Genomic DNA, 14,631 nt, shown 5'->3' with positions numbered 1-14,631 from the left:
TCTGTGACCAGTCATGCCAGATAAAACTGAAATAAGTCCCAATATGTGGTGTATTTGATTGAAAAAATATTGATAATGCTAAGGAAAAACTGGAGATTGGTATTAGGTGAAACCCATAGAGAAACATTAGGATTAAATTGTATATCATAAATAATTTGATGTTCATATGTCTATTCTGTGTGAAATTGATGCTAACTATGTTTTACTCTTTCTGTTGTCAGCATTGTATAAGTCATTTCAATAACTCATTCTGGAACCAGTCTCTCAACATTGCAGATTGCTGAGCCAGATGATTTATTGAAGAAGCTTATGTTACAGGAGACAGTCCGGAGAAAAGAAAAAAGACTGAGAAATACAGTATGTGGGCGGTTATATGATTAGCCCTCCTACTATCATGAATGCTGGTAATCATTACTGAATTGACATTTCAATTGTTGATTCAAATTTCTCTTGATAAGTTGATTTCAGTCATATATACCTAATTGGATGTTTGATTCTCCAACTGCCATCCATGGGTGCAATATCCATGACTAAATTGTTCTGAGGGTCTAAATTTAAATCCAGCATCTAATTGCTAATTTGTTGATGTGAAGGTTAAATATTAAAACTTAATGGCAAAGTAAGAGTAACATATTGGATTGTTTACTCCCCTAAATTTTCCAAAAGACTACCCTCACTTTAAAGAAAAAGATTAATCAGTGCTGCAAGGAGTTAATGAAGTGTCTATTTCTAGTAAGCTATTTTTATTTTGAGTTACATCCATGAAAATACAATTTTAGAGGTATACAATTTATGCACAATGACATCTGTCTCTGCTATTTAACTGAATAATTGATCATGAAATGCTGATAAGTATAAAACATAATGACTGAAAAATAATATTAGTAAAGGATGATAACATTAGGATATAAAAAATGAGACTTGTAAGAAATTAAAAGGACATAATGTATTTTACTGATCAATTATTGCAAAACACAAGATATTTGTCTGAACTTCCATTGTGCCACTTTACTATTTTATTTTGTTTAAAATATTTAATTTATTTTCTGTTAATTTAAAAGGTAATTTATGTTGGTTTATTTGACATAATGAAAATTCCTTCTCCTGAGAAAGAGTAAGAAAAGAGAGAAAGTAATCATAAGAGAGTTTAAAACGAAAACTTAAATTTCTCAATGGTCTGAATACAAATGCGCATTAATTTTATTGCGCGAGGAGGGAAGGAATAAGAGAAGTAGAAATTCTAGAAGTTTTCTTGAAGATGGTTTACAATGGCAAAGGTTGAAAGCAGATAATATAATAAAATATATTTGATTATATCATTTTATTAAATTACATTTATCACTATTCTCACTGTTGTAGAATTACAAATGTGTTATTGTGATTTACTAAGAAAGAAAAGGGGAATAACTGTAACAACAGTGTGAAGGAGTGCAAACTCTCCCTCAAATTCTTTCCCTCTCGCTCTCAGTTTAAGTTTTTAAGTGGTCTAAAACCATATCACTAAATTGTTTTATTTTCTTTTCTTTTGATTTTATTTTCTTTTATATGGAAAATGATGTGTTAGATACAGTAATATGAAGGAAAGGTTCAAACAGCTTTCCTCATCATGATTAAAGATTTGTTATTTTCAGAGGGCAATTTGAAGTGAAGTGTTCATACTAAAGATAAGAGATTTGGTTGAATGTACTTCTGGAAAATAAATGTAGGTTCTAAAACTACTTAGAAGTTATTAAATTAAAGTGATGATTTAAATTAAGCATCTTAGAAGCTTGACAGAGTTTACCCTGTATTTTGATTTGTTCTGATGATTAGTCTTCACCAAGAGACAAAGTCTTTTATGACCTTTGCTAAATGAGAAAATATAACAACTTAAATGGAAATTAGTGAACTGTAAATGAGTTCAATTGTTGCATTTTACTTTTCATTTGGACAATTTCAATAGATTGTTGAACTGTGAATAATGCTTTGTGAATTTAACCATGTTTTGGACTGTCTCAATGTTTGAGCAGTTGTAGATGGCTCCATTGGCTGTGATGGTTCTCAGGTGATGCTCAACAAAAGAAAATGTCTGTTTACGGACACCAAATTATTAAAGATTGGATAATAAGACTGAGCGGTACCGAGACCAGAGACAAGAGATGATAACCCAATGATGGGTAAAATTCTCCAGTGGCAAGAGGTGACGACCCAATGACGGGTAAAGACTATCTAATTGCAAAATGAGAGCTGCCTAAGACAGGGTGCCACCGCCCTGGAAACACGCCCAAAAAGGGTGAACTGGGTTTAAGGAAGTGGATGGATGCTTTTAGGAAAGAAGCATCAAAAGGGAGGTCTAGAAGAAACCTGCCAGAAGTTGTGAGTTCCACTCAACCCGACTGTGTCTTAATAACCGCTTTATTAAAATATTTTATCACAGCGATGAATAACAAGCATGCTATCACTGTGTTATCAGGGGATCACACCCCATGTAGAAGACCAATTATAGATTGATTTTGGAGGTAAAGCTTTGAGAACCATTACATACAAAGAAGTGCCTAAATTTTTAAAGAAGTATTAAGCAAACCTGGGACTGTTTGCATGATGAAGAATTACGATTGGAAAATTATTTTTGTTTATGCTGTTATTGAACTCATGTACATTTGAATAATAATGAAGAATGGAAAGAAATATATGATGGTGACTAAAAATTAGCATGCCCTGATTGCCAAAAGAAATGGGATGCACAATTAACTAAAATTAATATAATGTCTGGATAATAACATTGTGGAAGGAATAAGATTCTGTTGTGTGTGATCATTGGTAAAATTATTTTGGATTCGAGCAACAGTAAAGCAGATGACTTTGATTGATGTGAATGGCCCAAGGCAATGGCAACTACCCTGAATGGACAGAAAGACCAACTTGGGAGGAAATTGATTCCTTCAATGAATATATAAAAAGATATGAAGAACCACACCCTGGGTGTAAGTGCTGGTTAACCTCTCCCCAAAGGGTGACCCTCTACGATGCGCAAAGTATCTGGGTTGAAGACATCTACACTATAAGCAAGACCTCTTAAAATTAGGATGAATATTTTGTTTAATGCAATCTACAAACTGTGACAACCAAAAACAAGACCAAACCAGGGGCACATACATGCTTAAATATGTTAATTTGTGACTATAGAAAGTCACAGAGGAGGGAATATGTAGTATATTTTTATCAAGTTAATCAGGAATAATCAATGAAAACATTGTTGATTTATACCACAGTTATGTCTGAGGGGCAAACATGCAGTTTACTGTATGTAAAGGCCTGTGACGTGATGAATATGTGCTCACATATGTTTGACTATTTGACTGTGTGTGCAGAAACATAAATAGCATTACTTAGGGGGGAGAATTGATCTCTTCCAAAGGACATTCTGTTACTTCTTAATATGGTCAAGACCAGAGTCAATGAAGAGCATGATAGATAATGCATGTAAGCCCCACCTTGTTTGAGGAGATGTATTTAAGTAAAACCAAACCAGAGATGCTTCAGTTGTTGTTGGTACTGTGGTTTCACCGTAGGCAACTCGGCTTTATTGTGTGATAATAAAGTCTATTCTTCTGAAATCAAAACCCCAAAGATGCTGAGTGATTTTTCACAAAATTGGCGTGAAAGACTACAACACTTTCTGTAGGAGGCAAGATAAATGAGCAGGCTATCCTTTGCCACAGAGAAAGCTAAATGAAAGAAAATCAATCAATCAAACAACCAATTTCCAAGAATAAATAAATAAATCCCCATTGAGCCAGGTGGGAGCCACTTAGTTCCATGTGAATGTTTTTAAAATAACGTCAGTAAAAATTGCTCTGTGTCTGATTAAATATTCAAAACTCTCCAATTTTGCGTCTATCATTATACCTTTCATGCTATTCCATATATCCTCTTCTTTTAGATCTTTGTATTTCTGTACCCAGTACTCATTGGCTTTTGGTTTCCTAAAAACCCCCTCTCTAAAAAAACAGTAAAACATTTTCACAGTACATTCATTAAAAGCATATAGTTTTTCTCCCAACTTTACATGTACTTCTTTCCCTAATTTCTCTTCCTCCATATCTTCTATTCTTTTTATCCACTCTTTGGGTATTGCTTCTTTCATTATTTCATACTTATTTTGTAGTTCTTGTTCATTAAAATCCTCTTTTGCCACTTCCATTGTATCTATTATATACTGTAATGGTACAAATCCCTCTTTAAATTCATATAAAATATCCCTAACTCTTGTGATCCCAACATCCCACCATTTCTTTAAAAAAATCACATTCCCCTGATTTAAAATGCCGCTGTTTAAGAACAAAGGCTGATTTAAAATGCTCTCTCTACCTTGAGGATTAAAATTAACAATAGTTAAAAATTTCCCCCAGCACTCATCAATTCTCTGTAAAAATCTGGCATTCCTTTCACCATCCAATTCTTAGTTTTCATCCATAAAATATTATCTCCCAAATTAAAATTCCCACATTTATTTAAAAAATATTCCATTGTCTTTTTCCATGCTGTTTTACTTTTCTCATCTAGATACTTTTTTATTACTTTAACTCTTAAGCTATTTTTTCTTTGTTCCACGTCTATCAATCCCATCCCTCCCTTTCCTACTTCTCCTATTATAGTATCGTATGCAATTCTTGGAGGTTTTCCATCCCATATAAAATCCCAAAAACATTTTTTCAACCTTTTTTCCACCCACATTGGCATAGAAGTCACATATAAAACATACCATAACTTTGCTACCATTAAAACATTTACAATTAAAACTTTCCCCTTTAAACTTAAAGTCCTCAGTTTCCAAAAGTTTAACCTTCTTTCAATTCCTCCTAGTATTTCTTCCCACATTACTTCTTCAACATATTTTTCGTCTTTCCCTATTAAAACACCTAAGATCTTTATTTCCTTTGATTCTTTAAACTTAAAATCATTTGCTAAAACACTCGCCCCTCCAAATCTCATATATACTGTTTTCTCTTCATTTATCTTGCTCCCTGATCCCCTACAAAACGTCTGTACCACTTCCATTGCTTTTTAACACACTTTATATCCTTAAACATTATCGTTGTATCGTCTGCATATTGAAATATTTTTTCATTTCCCCCACTCTCTTCAATGTCTATCCCTCTTACTTCTTTATCTCTTTTAACAGATAATCCCAAAGGTTCTGCAACTAGTGAGTATAAAAGTGCTGATAGTGGACATCCTTGTCTTATTGACCTAGTTAATTTAAAACATTCTGTTAAAAAACCATTACATTTTACTCTTGTTATTGCTCCTTTATATAAAATTTTAATCCATTTGATAAAACTTTCCCCAAACCCATACCCACTTAAAATCTCAAATAAATAATCATGTTCTACTCTGTCAAAGGCCTTTTCAAAATCCAAACTAATAACATATCCATCCCTGTTTTTTTCTTTCATATACCTTATTCTATCTATTATACTTATTGTTGTGTCTGCTATATCCTTCCCTTTCACTCCATATACTTGATTTGTTTTGATTATGGTTGGCATTACCTCTTTTAATCTGTTGGCTAAAACTTTTGTTAAAATTTTCAAATCTGTATTCAGCATTGTGATTGGTCTATAATTTTTTAAGTCTACTTTTTCTCCTTTTCTTTTATATATCAACTTAATTAATCCCATCCCCATTCTCTGATTCATTTCATCTTTCTTAAAAATCTCTTCATATACTTCTTTTAAAATACCGGTTAAAAGATCTTTAAAGGTTATGTAAAATTCATTCCCTAAACCATCAATGCCTGGACTTTTCCTTTTATTCAGTTCACTTATTGCTCTTTTTATCTCTTCTTCTCTTATCTCTAGGTCACACTCTTTTTTGTCATCCTCTCCTACTTTTGTCTTTAATTGTTTCAATAATTCTAGTTTTTCTTCATCCTTTACTCCTTCTGCTTTAAATAGCTTTTCATAATATGCTTTTATTGTTTTTAATATCTCCTCATTTGTTTCCACTATCTCTCCATCTTCCCTTTGTATTCCTTTAATTGTTTGTGACATTCCCTTCTTCTTTCCAAGTCAAAAAAACTTAGTACATTTCTCTCCTTCTACTGTGTACTTTGCTTTGCTTCTTAATCGTGCCCCGTTATATTTCTTCTCTTCTATTTCTTTCAGTTTTCCCTCTATTTCTTTTACTTTTTGTAAATCTTTTTCCTTCGTATTCAATTCCATTTCTAGTTGTTCTCTTATTCCTCTTTCCTTACCCTTTTTGCATCTCTTAATTATCCCACAATATTTTATGGTAAACTTTTTGATTAGATACTTCACATTTTCCCACCATAGTCTTTTATCTTCCAAGTACATTCCATTTTCTTTTTCCTTTTCAATGATTTCCTTTATACTTAAAACATAATCTTCATTCTTTAAAACCTCTGTGTTTAAAACCCATACTCCTGGCCCTCTTTTCATTGTACTCCAGTCTATTTGTATAAAAATTGGCTTGTGATCACTTAAGCTTGTTTCTACATATTTTATTTTTCCGATAAAACCCTCTATATTTCTGCTACATAAAATTAAATCTATTCTTGTTTTACACATAAAATTCCCAACCAATTGTCTCCTCGAATATTCTTTTTTCTTTTCATTTCTTTCTCTCCATATATCAATCATATTGTTTTCTTCCATTAGCACTTTCAAATCTTTCCTTCCTTGATCCGCTTTAAAAACCATTCCCTCTGCCATTTCCAATTTACTAAAAACAGTGTTAAAATCACCCATCATAATAAATTCTTTGTGTTTTTTTAGAAATTCCCTCAATCCATTAAAATAGCCTTTCTTTTCTTTCTCTTCTGTAGGAGCGTGTACATTTACTACAATTACTTTCTTCTCTTCATACTCCATTTCCACCGCTATACATTTCCCATCATTATCCTTATACACTGTTTTACATGTTACACCTCTGTTTTCTTTTATTAAGACTGCCACTCCTCTACCCATACTACCATCCCCGTTGCTAAATAAAATTTCCCCATTCCATCTTTTCCTTATTTCACTTATAACCCCTTCTCTCCAGTTAGTTTCTTGTAAAAAAATCACATCCTCTCCTTTACACATTTCTTTCACTTTTTCAAATTTGCTTATGTCTAAAAGTCCTCTAGCATTAAAAGTAACGATTCTTAAAAGCATGAAAACTATAAAAACATTGATAAAAACCATCATGTCAGTTCATTCTCCTCCAGATCCTTTAACACATCATACTTATTCCCAGTCTCAATTGAGTCCTTTTTAGGCGTTTTTTTTCTAGCAGTCTCTAAATTGGGCATTACCTTCATTGATCTTCTTCTTTTAGTTGACTTCAGTTGTTTATCTTCTTCTTCTTTTCCCCCTTCACTTTCCTTTACAGCCGGTTGTTCTTTATTCCTTTGATCATTAAGTTCCACATTGTCCAACTCACTTTGCAAACTTTCAGTCAAACCCATTTGGGCACTTTCCAAACTTTCAGTCAAGTCCATCTGTGTTTCCTCCTCTTGTTGTGTTTGTATTTCATGTCCATTATACGCTTCCCCTTGATCCTCAGTATCTTTATTTCCTGTTGATTCATTGTTTTGTAATCTTCTTAATTCCTCCTCTCGCTCTTCATTGTCTCGTTCATGCATTTGCCCGTCTACCTGCTGCTCCTCCTCCTCTCTCCCCATCCAAAACTCACACCTGTTTAAAACCAATTTGCAATCCGGGCACGTTACCGCGTTGCAGTGTCTCGCGAAGTGCCCCTCTCCTCGCACTTATAACACTTAAATTCCGGACAATCCTTTACCACATGGTCCGGGCTCATGCACAGCCTGGTGGCTGTGCATCACCCGGAAATATTGTGGGCCCTCCGCCGTCTCTATTTTTGTGCTGTACGGGAGGGAGGCAACTTCTTTCGGGAAACGTGTTTTAACAAACCTTGTCCCATCCTCAATACTAGTGCCTGGATACATTGTTCGTTTAACTTTTGAGATGGGGGTTACTCCCCATCCCTCCAATTTGCTTAAAATTTCCTCGTCAGCAGTGTAAACTGGTAAATGCATGAAGGAGACAACATACTCTCTGTTTTGTAGTCTTTTTACCTCACAGTCAATGCCCTTTATTTTCAATCCATCCATTAAAAGCTCTATGTCATCCTCGTGTTCCAGTGTTACCTCGTATTCCTTCACTCTGTTGGGTCTGACTGCTAAAATCCTTCCTTCTCCAATCTGCCCCGTCACCGCTTTAATGATGTCCACCGCCTTTGCGTCTTTCACATATTCTACATCCACCGTTACAGTTGCTTCTTTTAAGTACACTCTCTTTACATCTTCTTTCCTTACATCTCGATTGATTCCACTGCCATCTCGTTGTCTTTTCTCCAGTCCAATGTCGTTTGCCGTGCGTGTTCCTCTATCCAGTCCAGTGTCGTTTGCCGTGCGTGTTCCTCGAGCCAGTCCAGTGTCGTTTGCCATGCGTGTTCCTCTATCCAGTCCAGTGTCGTTTGCCATTAGTCCATCCATTTTTGAGAAAGAATAAAAATAACCACCTTCCAGCCAGCAAAAGCTGCTGTTAGGTGGTTTAAACAGACAAAAAACTAAAAAACAAACACACAAAAAAAACACAAAATGGAGGAGAGCCTTCCTCTCCAACTGCAGCCAAAACTCCCAATTGCTCACTAGCTCCCTCTAGCCTGCACAGGGTGGAATGGCCGTAAGCGAGTGCTACTGCTTTCTGTAGGAGGCAAGATAAATGAGCAGGCTGTCCTTTGCCACAGAGAAAGCTAAATGAAATAAAATCAATCAAACAACCAATTTCCAAAGATAAATAAATAAATCCCAGTTGAGCCAGGGGGAGTGTATGAGTTAAAACAAACAAGGAAAAGCAAAATCTTACAGCACCTGGTATTCCCAGGAAGTCTCCCATCCAAGTACTAACCAGGCCCAGCTCTGTTTGGCTTCCGAGATCAGACGAGTTTGAGCCTGCACAGGGTGGTATGGCCGTAAGCAAGTGATGTGGCTACCAGCAGGCCATTTAAAGCAAGCGCACTGCACGCATCCTTATGCTGCTCTCCCATCATTAAAATATGTCTTGTACTGCAGCTCTAAAAAAGAGACAACAGGCCCTTTCCTCTCAGACATTGTCTATTTTTATTTATTTCTCTTTTTGAAAAGGTAAGTGCCTCCTCTCTATTCATTCAATTTCACAGGAGTCATCGACAATACCTTTTTCTGCATACCTGTGTCATAGCTTCCATGTGGTTTGCTAAAAGAGGGCATACTCAGCTGCACAATTATATGCTTAACACATAATAATAATCCAGTGGCCAAAGAAAACTCTTCTCTACTTAAAAAATGACCTCAGGACGCTTTCTTTCGGATGTGTCCACCAAATTTTGGAAGCACAGCACTTTGTTTGTACTTTCCAACTCTGTATGTTGCAGTCAAGAAAGAGCAAAAAAACAAACCCTCTACTGCTTTCTGTAGGAGGCAAGATAAATGAGCAAGCTGTCCTTTGCCACAGAGAAAGCTAAATGAAAGAAAATCAAACAATCAAACAACCAATTTCCAAGGATAAATAAATATATCCCAGTTGAGCCAGGGGGGAGTGTATGAGTTAAAACAAACAAGGAAAAGAAAAATCTTACAGCACCTGGTATTCCCAGGAAGTCTCCCATCCAAGTACTAACCAGACCCAGCCCCGTTTGGCTTCCGAGATCAGACAAGTTCGGGCCTGCACAGGGTGGTATGGCCGTAAGCTAGTGCTGCGGCTACCAGCAGGCCATTTAAAGCAAGCGCACTGCACGCATCCTTATGCTGCTCTCCCATCATTAAAATATGTCTTGTACTGCAGCTCTAAAAAAGAGACAACAGGCCCTTTCCTCTCAGACATTGTCTATTTTTATTTATTTCTCTTTTTGAAAAGGTAAGTGCCTCCTCTCTATTCATTCAATTTCACAGGAGTCGTCCACAATACCTTTTTCTGCATACCTGTGTCATAGCTTCCATGTTGTTTGCTAAAAGAGGGCATACTCAGCTGCACAATTATATGCTTAACACATAATAATAATCCAGTGGCCAAAGAAAACTCTTCTCTACTTAAAAAATGACCTCAGGACGCTTTCTTTCGGATGTGTCCACCAAATTTTGGAAACACTGCACTTTGTTTGTACTTTTCTACTCTGTATGTTGCAGTCAAGAAAGAGCAAAAAAAAAAAAACCCTCTACTGCTTTCTGTAGGAGGCACGATAAATGAGCAGGTTGTCCTTTGCCACAGAGAAAGCTAAATGAAAGAAAATCAATCAAACAACTAATTTCCAAGGATAAATAAATAAATCCCAGTTGAGCCAGGGTTAAAACAAACAAGGAAAAGCAAAATCTTACAGCACCTGGTATTCCCAAGAAGTCTCCCACCCAAGTACTAACCAGGACCAGCCCTGTTTGGCTCCCTAGATCAGACGAGTTTGGGCCTGCACAGGGTGGTATGGCCGTAAGTGAGTGCTGCGGCTACCAGCAGGCCATTTAAAGCAAGCGCATTGCACGCATCCTTATGCTGCTCTCCCATCATTAAAATATGTCTTGTACTGCAGCTCTAAAAAAGAGACAACAGGCCCTTTCCTCTCAGACATTGTCTATTTTTATTTATTTCTCTTTTTGAAAAGGTAAGTGCCTCCTCTCTATTCATTCAATTTCACAGGAGTCATCCACAATACCTTTTTCTGCATACCTGTGTCATAGCTTCCATGTGGTTTGCTAAAAGAGGGCATACTCAGCTGCACAATTATATGCTTAACACATAATAATAATCCAGTGGCCAAAGAAAACTGTTCTCTACTTAAAAAATGACCTCAGGACGCTTTCTTTCGGATGTGTCCACCAAATATTGGAAGCACTGCACTTTGTTTGTACTTTTCTACTCTGTATGTTGCAGTCAAGAAAGAGCAAAAAAAACAAACCCTCTACTGCTTTCTGTAGGAGGCAAGATAAATGAGCAGGCTGTCCTTTGCCACAGAGAAAGCTAAATGAAAGAAAATCAATCAAACAAATAATTTCCAAGGATAAATAAATAAATCCCAGTTGAGCCAGGGGGGAGTGTATGAGTTAAAACAAACAAGGAAAAGCAAAATCTTACAGCACCTGGTATTCCCAGGAAATCTCCCATCCAAGTACTAACCAGGACCAGCCCTGTTTGGCTCCCGAGATCAGACGAGTTTGGGCCTGCACAGGGTGGTATGGCCGTAAGTGAGTGCTGTGGCTACCAGCAGGCCATTTAAAGCAAGCGCATTGCACGCATCCTTATGCTGCTCTCCCATCATTAAAATATGTCTTGTACTGCAGCTCTAAAAACGAGACAACAGGCCCTTTCCTCTCAGACATTGTCTATTTTTATTTATTTCTCTTTTTGAAAAGGTAAGTGCCTCCTCTCTATTCATTCAATTTCACAGGAGTCATCCACAATACCTTTTCTGCATACCTGTGTCATAGCTTCCATGTGGTTTGCTAAAAGAGGGCATACTCAGCTGCACAATTATATGCTTAACACATAATAATAATCCAGTGGCCAAAGAAAACTCTTCTCTACTTAAAAAATGACCTCAGGATGCTTTCTTTCGGATGTGTCCACCAAATTTTGGAAGCACTGCACTTTGTTTGTACTTTTCTACTCTGTATGTTGCAGTCAAGAAAGAGCAAAAAAAACAAACCCTCTACTGCTTTCTGTAGGAGGCAAGATAAATGAGCAGGCTGTCCTTTGCCACAGAAAAAGCTAAATGAAAGAAAATCAATCAAATAACTAATTTCCAAGGATAAATAAATAAATCCCAGTTGAGCCAGGGGGAGTGTATGAGTTAAAACAAACAAGGAAAAGCAAAATCTTACAGCACCTGGTATTCCCAGGAAGTCTCCCATCCAAGTACTAACCAGGCGCAGCCCTGTTTGGCTTACGAGATCAGACGAGTTCGGGCCTGCATTTTTTTTTTTTTTTTTTATTAGAAAATTTCAATAAAATACATTAAAATAAATAGAAATACAGATATACATTTTATACAGAAGATACAGATTTCTACAGAAGATACAGATTTTCTTCCACAACCTTTCTACATCACATGTCATTTACATAATTTAAAAATCTCCTTCACTTCCAGGCAACTTCCACATTAGATCCTTTAAAACACCACAAACTTTTGGGGTAAAAACACCATAAAAAACATCCAACTTATTTTCACATTTAAAATACTCAAACAATACTTCAATATACAATTCGGTTTTCCTTTTAAAAACAATCCAAACATCCAACATGATTTTTTCCTTTTTTGCTACAATTCTTCTCTCCCATATTGCACTTTTCATTAGCATCACACACAGATTAATAAAACTTTTGTTTTTACCCTTTTCTTCCATCCCAAACATCACCACTCTGTTCCATTCTACAGTCTTCTCATTTAATTCCCCTCTCAACATTTCAATCAATCTTTTACCCTTTTCCTTAAAATCTTCCAGTTCTCTACAATTTAAATACAAGTGTAAAAAACTTTCATCTTCCCCATTACAAACTTTACATATTTCACTTAGTTCCATGTGGATTTTTTTTAAAATAACGTCAGTAAAAATTGCTCTGTGTCTGATTAAATATTCAAAACTCTCCAATTTTGCGTCTATCATTATACCTTTCATGCTATTCCATATATCCTCTTCTTTTAGATCTTTGTATTTCTGTACCCAGTACTCATTGGCTTTTGGTTTCCTAAAAACCCCCTCTCTAAAAAAACAGTAAAACATTTTCACAGTACATTCATTAAAAGCATATAGTTTTTCTCCCAACTTTACATGTACTTCTTTCCCTAATTTCTCTTCCTCCATATCTTCTATTCTTTTTATCCACTCTTTGGGTATTGCTTCTTTCATTATTTCATACTTATTTTGTAGTTCTTGTTCATTAAAATCCTCTTTTGCCACTTCCATTGTATCTATTATATACTGTAATGGTAAAAATCCCTCTTTAAATTCATATAAAATATCTCTAACTCTTGTGATCCCAACATCCCACCATTTCTTTAAAAAAATCACATTCCCCTGATTTAAAATGCCGCTGTTTAAGAACAAAGGCTGATTTAAAATGCTCTCTCTACCTTGAGGATTAAAATTAACAATAGTTAAAATTTTCCCCCAAGCACTCATCAATTCTCTGTAAAAATCTAGCATTCCTTTCACCACCCAATTCTTAGTTTTCATCCATAAAATATTATCTCCCAAATTAAAATTCCCACATTTATTTAAAAAATATTCCATTGTCTTTTTCCATGCTGTTTTACTTTTCTCATCTAGATACTTTTTTATTACTTTAACTCTTAAGCTATTTTTTCTTTGTTCCACATCTATCAATCCCATCCCTCCCTTTCCTACTTTTCCTATTATAGTATCGTATGCAATTCTTGGAGGTTTTCCATCCCATATAAAATCCCAAAAACATTTTTTCAACCTTTTTTCCACCCACATTGGCATAGAAGTCACATATAAAACATACCATAACTTTGCTACCATTAAAACATTTACAATTAAAACTTTCCCCTTTAAACTTAAAGTCCTCAGTTTCCAAAAGTTTAACCTTCTTTCAATTCCTCCTAGTATTTCTTCCCACATTACTTCTTCAACATATTTTTCGTCTTTCCCTATTAAAACACCTAAGATCTTTATTTCCTTTGATTCTTTAAACTTAAAATCATTTGCTAAAACACTCGCCCCTCCAAATCTCATATATACTGTTTTCTCTTCATTTATCTTGCTCCCTGATCCCCTACAAAACGTCTGTACCACTTCCATTGCTTTTTAACACTCTTTATATCCTTAACCAGTATCGTTGTATCGTCTGCATATTGAAATATTTTTTCATTTCCCCACTCTCTTCAATGTCTATCCCTCTTACTTCTTTATCTCTTTTAACAGATAATCCCAAAGGTTCTGCAACTAGTGAGTATAAAAGTGCTGATAGTGGACATCCTTGTCTTATTGACCTAGTTAATTTAAAACATTCTGTTAAAAAACCATTACATTTTACTCTTGTTATTGCTCCTTTATATAAAATTTTAATCCATTTGATAAAACTTTCCCCAAACCCATACCCACTTAAAATCTCAAATAAATAATCATGTTCTACTCTGTCAAAGGCCTTTTCAAAATCCAAACTAATAACATATCCATCCCTGTTTTTTTCTTTCATATACCTTATTCTATCTATTATACTTATTGTTGTGTCTGCTATATCCTTCCCTTTCACTCCATATACTTGATTTGTTTTGCTTATGGTTGGCATTACCTCTTTTATTCTGTTGGCTAAAACTTTTGTTAAAATGTTCAAATCTGTATTCAGCATTGTGATTGGTCTATAATTTTTTAAGTCTACTTTTTCTCCTTTTCTTTTATATATCAACTTAATTAATCCCATCCCCATTCTCTGATTCATTTCATCTTTCTTAAAAATCTCTTCATATACTTCTTTTAAAATACCGGTTAAAAGATCTTTAAAGGTTATGTAAAATTCATTCCCTAAACCATCAATGCCTGGACTTTTCCTTTTATTCAGTTCACTTATTGCTCTTTTTATCTCTTCTTCTCTTATCTCTAGGTCACACTCTTTTTTGTCATCCTCTCCTACT

General features: G+C 35.3%; 4 pseudogenes; all 4 read right to left on the bottom strand.

The window, feature by feature from the left end:
* Positions 1-8,869: 8,869 nt before the first annotated feature.
* LOC127620498 (uncharacterized) lies at positions 8,870-8,988 on the bottom strand (annotated as a pseudogene).
* A 632-nt stretch (positions 8,989-9,620) lies between these two features.
* Positions 9,621-9,739, bottom strand: LOC127620489 (uncharacterized; annotated as a pseudogene).
* Positions 9,740-10,356: 617 nt separating this feature from the next.
* On the bottom strand, positions 10,357-10,475 carry LOC127620509 (uncharacterized; annotated as a pseudogene).
* A 629-nt stretch (positions 10,476-11,104) lies between these two features.
* On the bottom strand, positions 11,105-11,223 carry LOC127620510 (uncharacterized; annotated as a pseudogene).
* Positions 11,224-14,631: the final 3,408 nt, after the last annotated feature.

The sequence above is a fragment of the Xyrauchen texanus genome, chromosome 26 (genome assembly GCF_025860055.1).
Source record: "Xyrauchen texanus isolate HMW12.3.18 chromosome 26, RBS_HiC_50CHRs, whole genome shotgun sequence".
Classification (NCBI taxonomy): domain Eukaryota; kingdom Metazoa; phylum Chordata; class Actinopteri; order Cypriniformes; family Catostomidae; genus Xyrauchen; species Xyrauchen texanus.
This window is presented reverse-complemented; position numbering and strand designations above follow the sequence as displayed.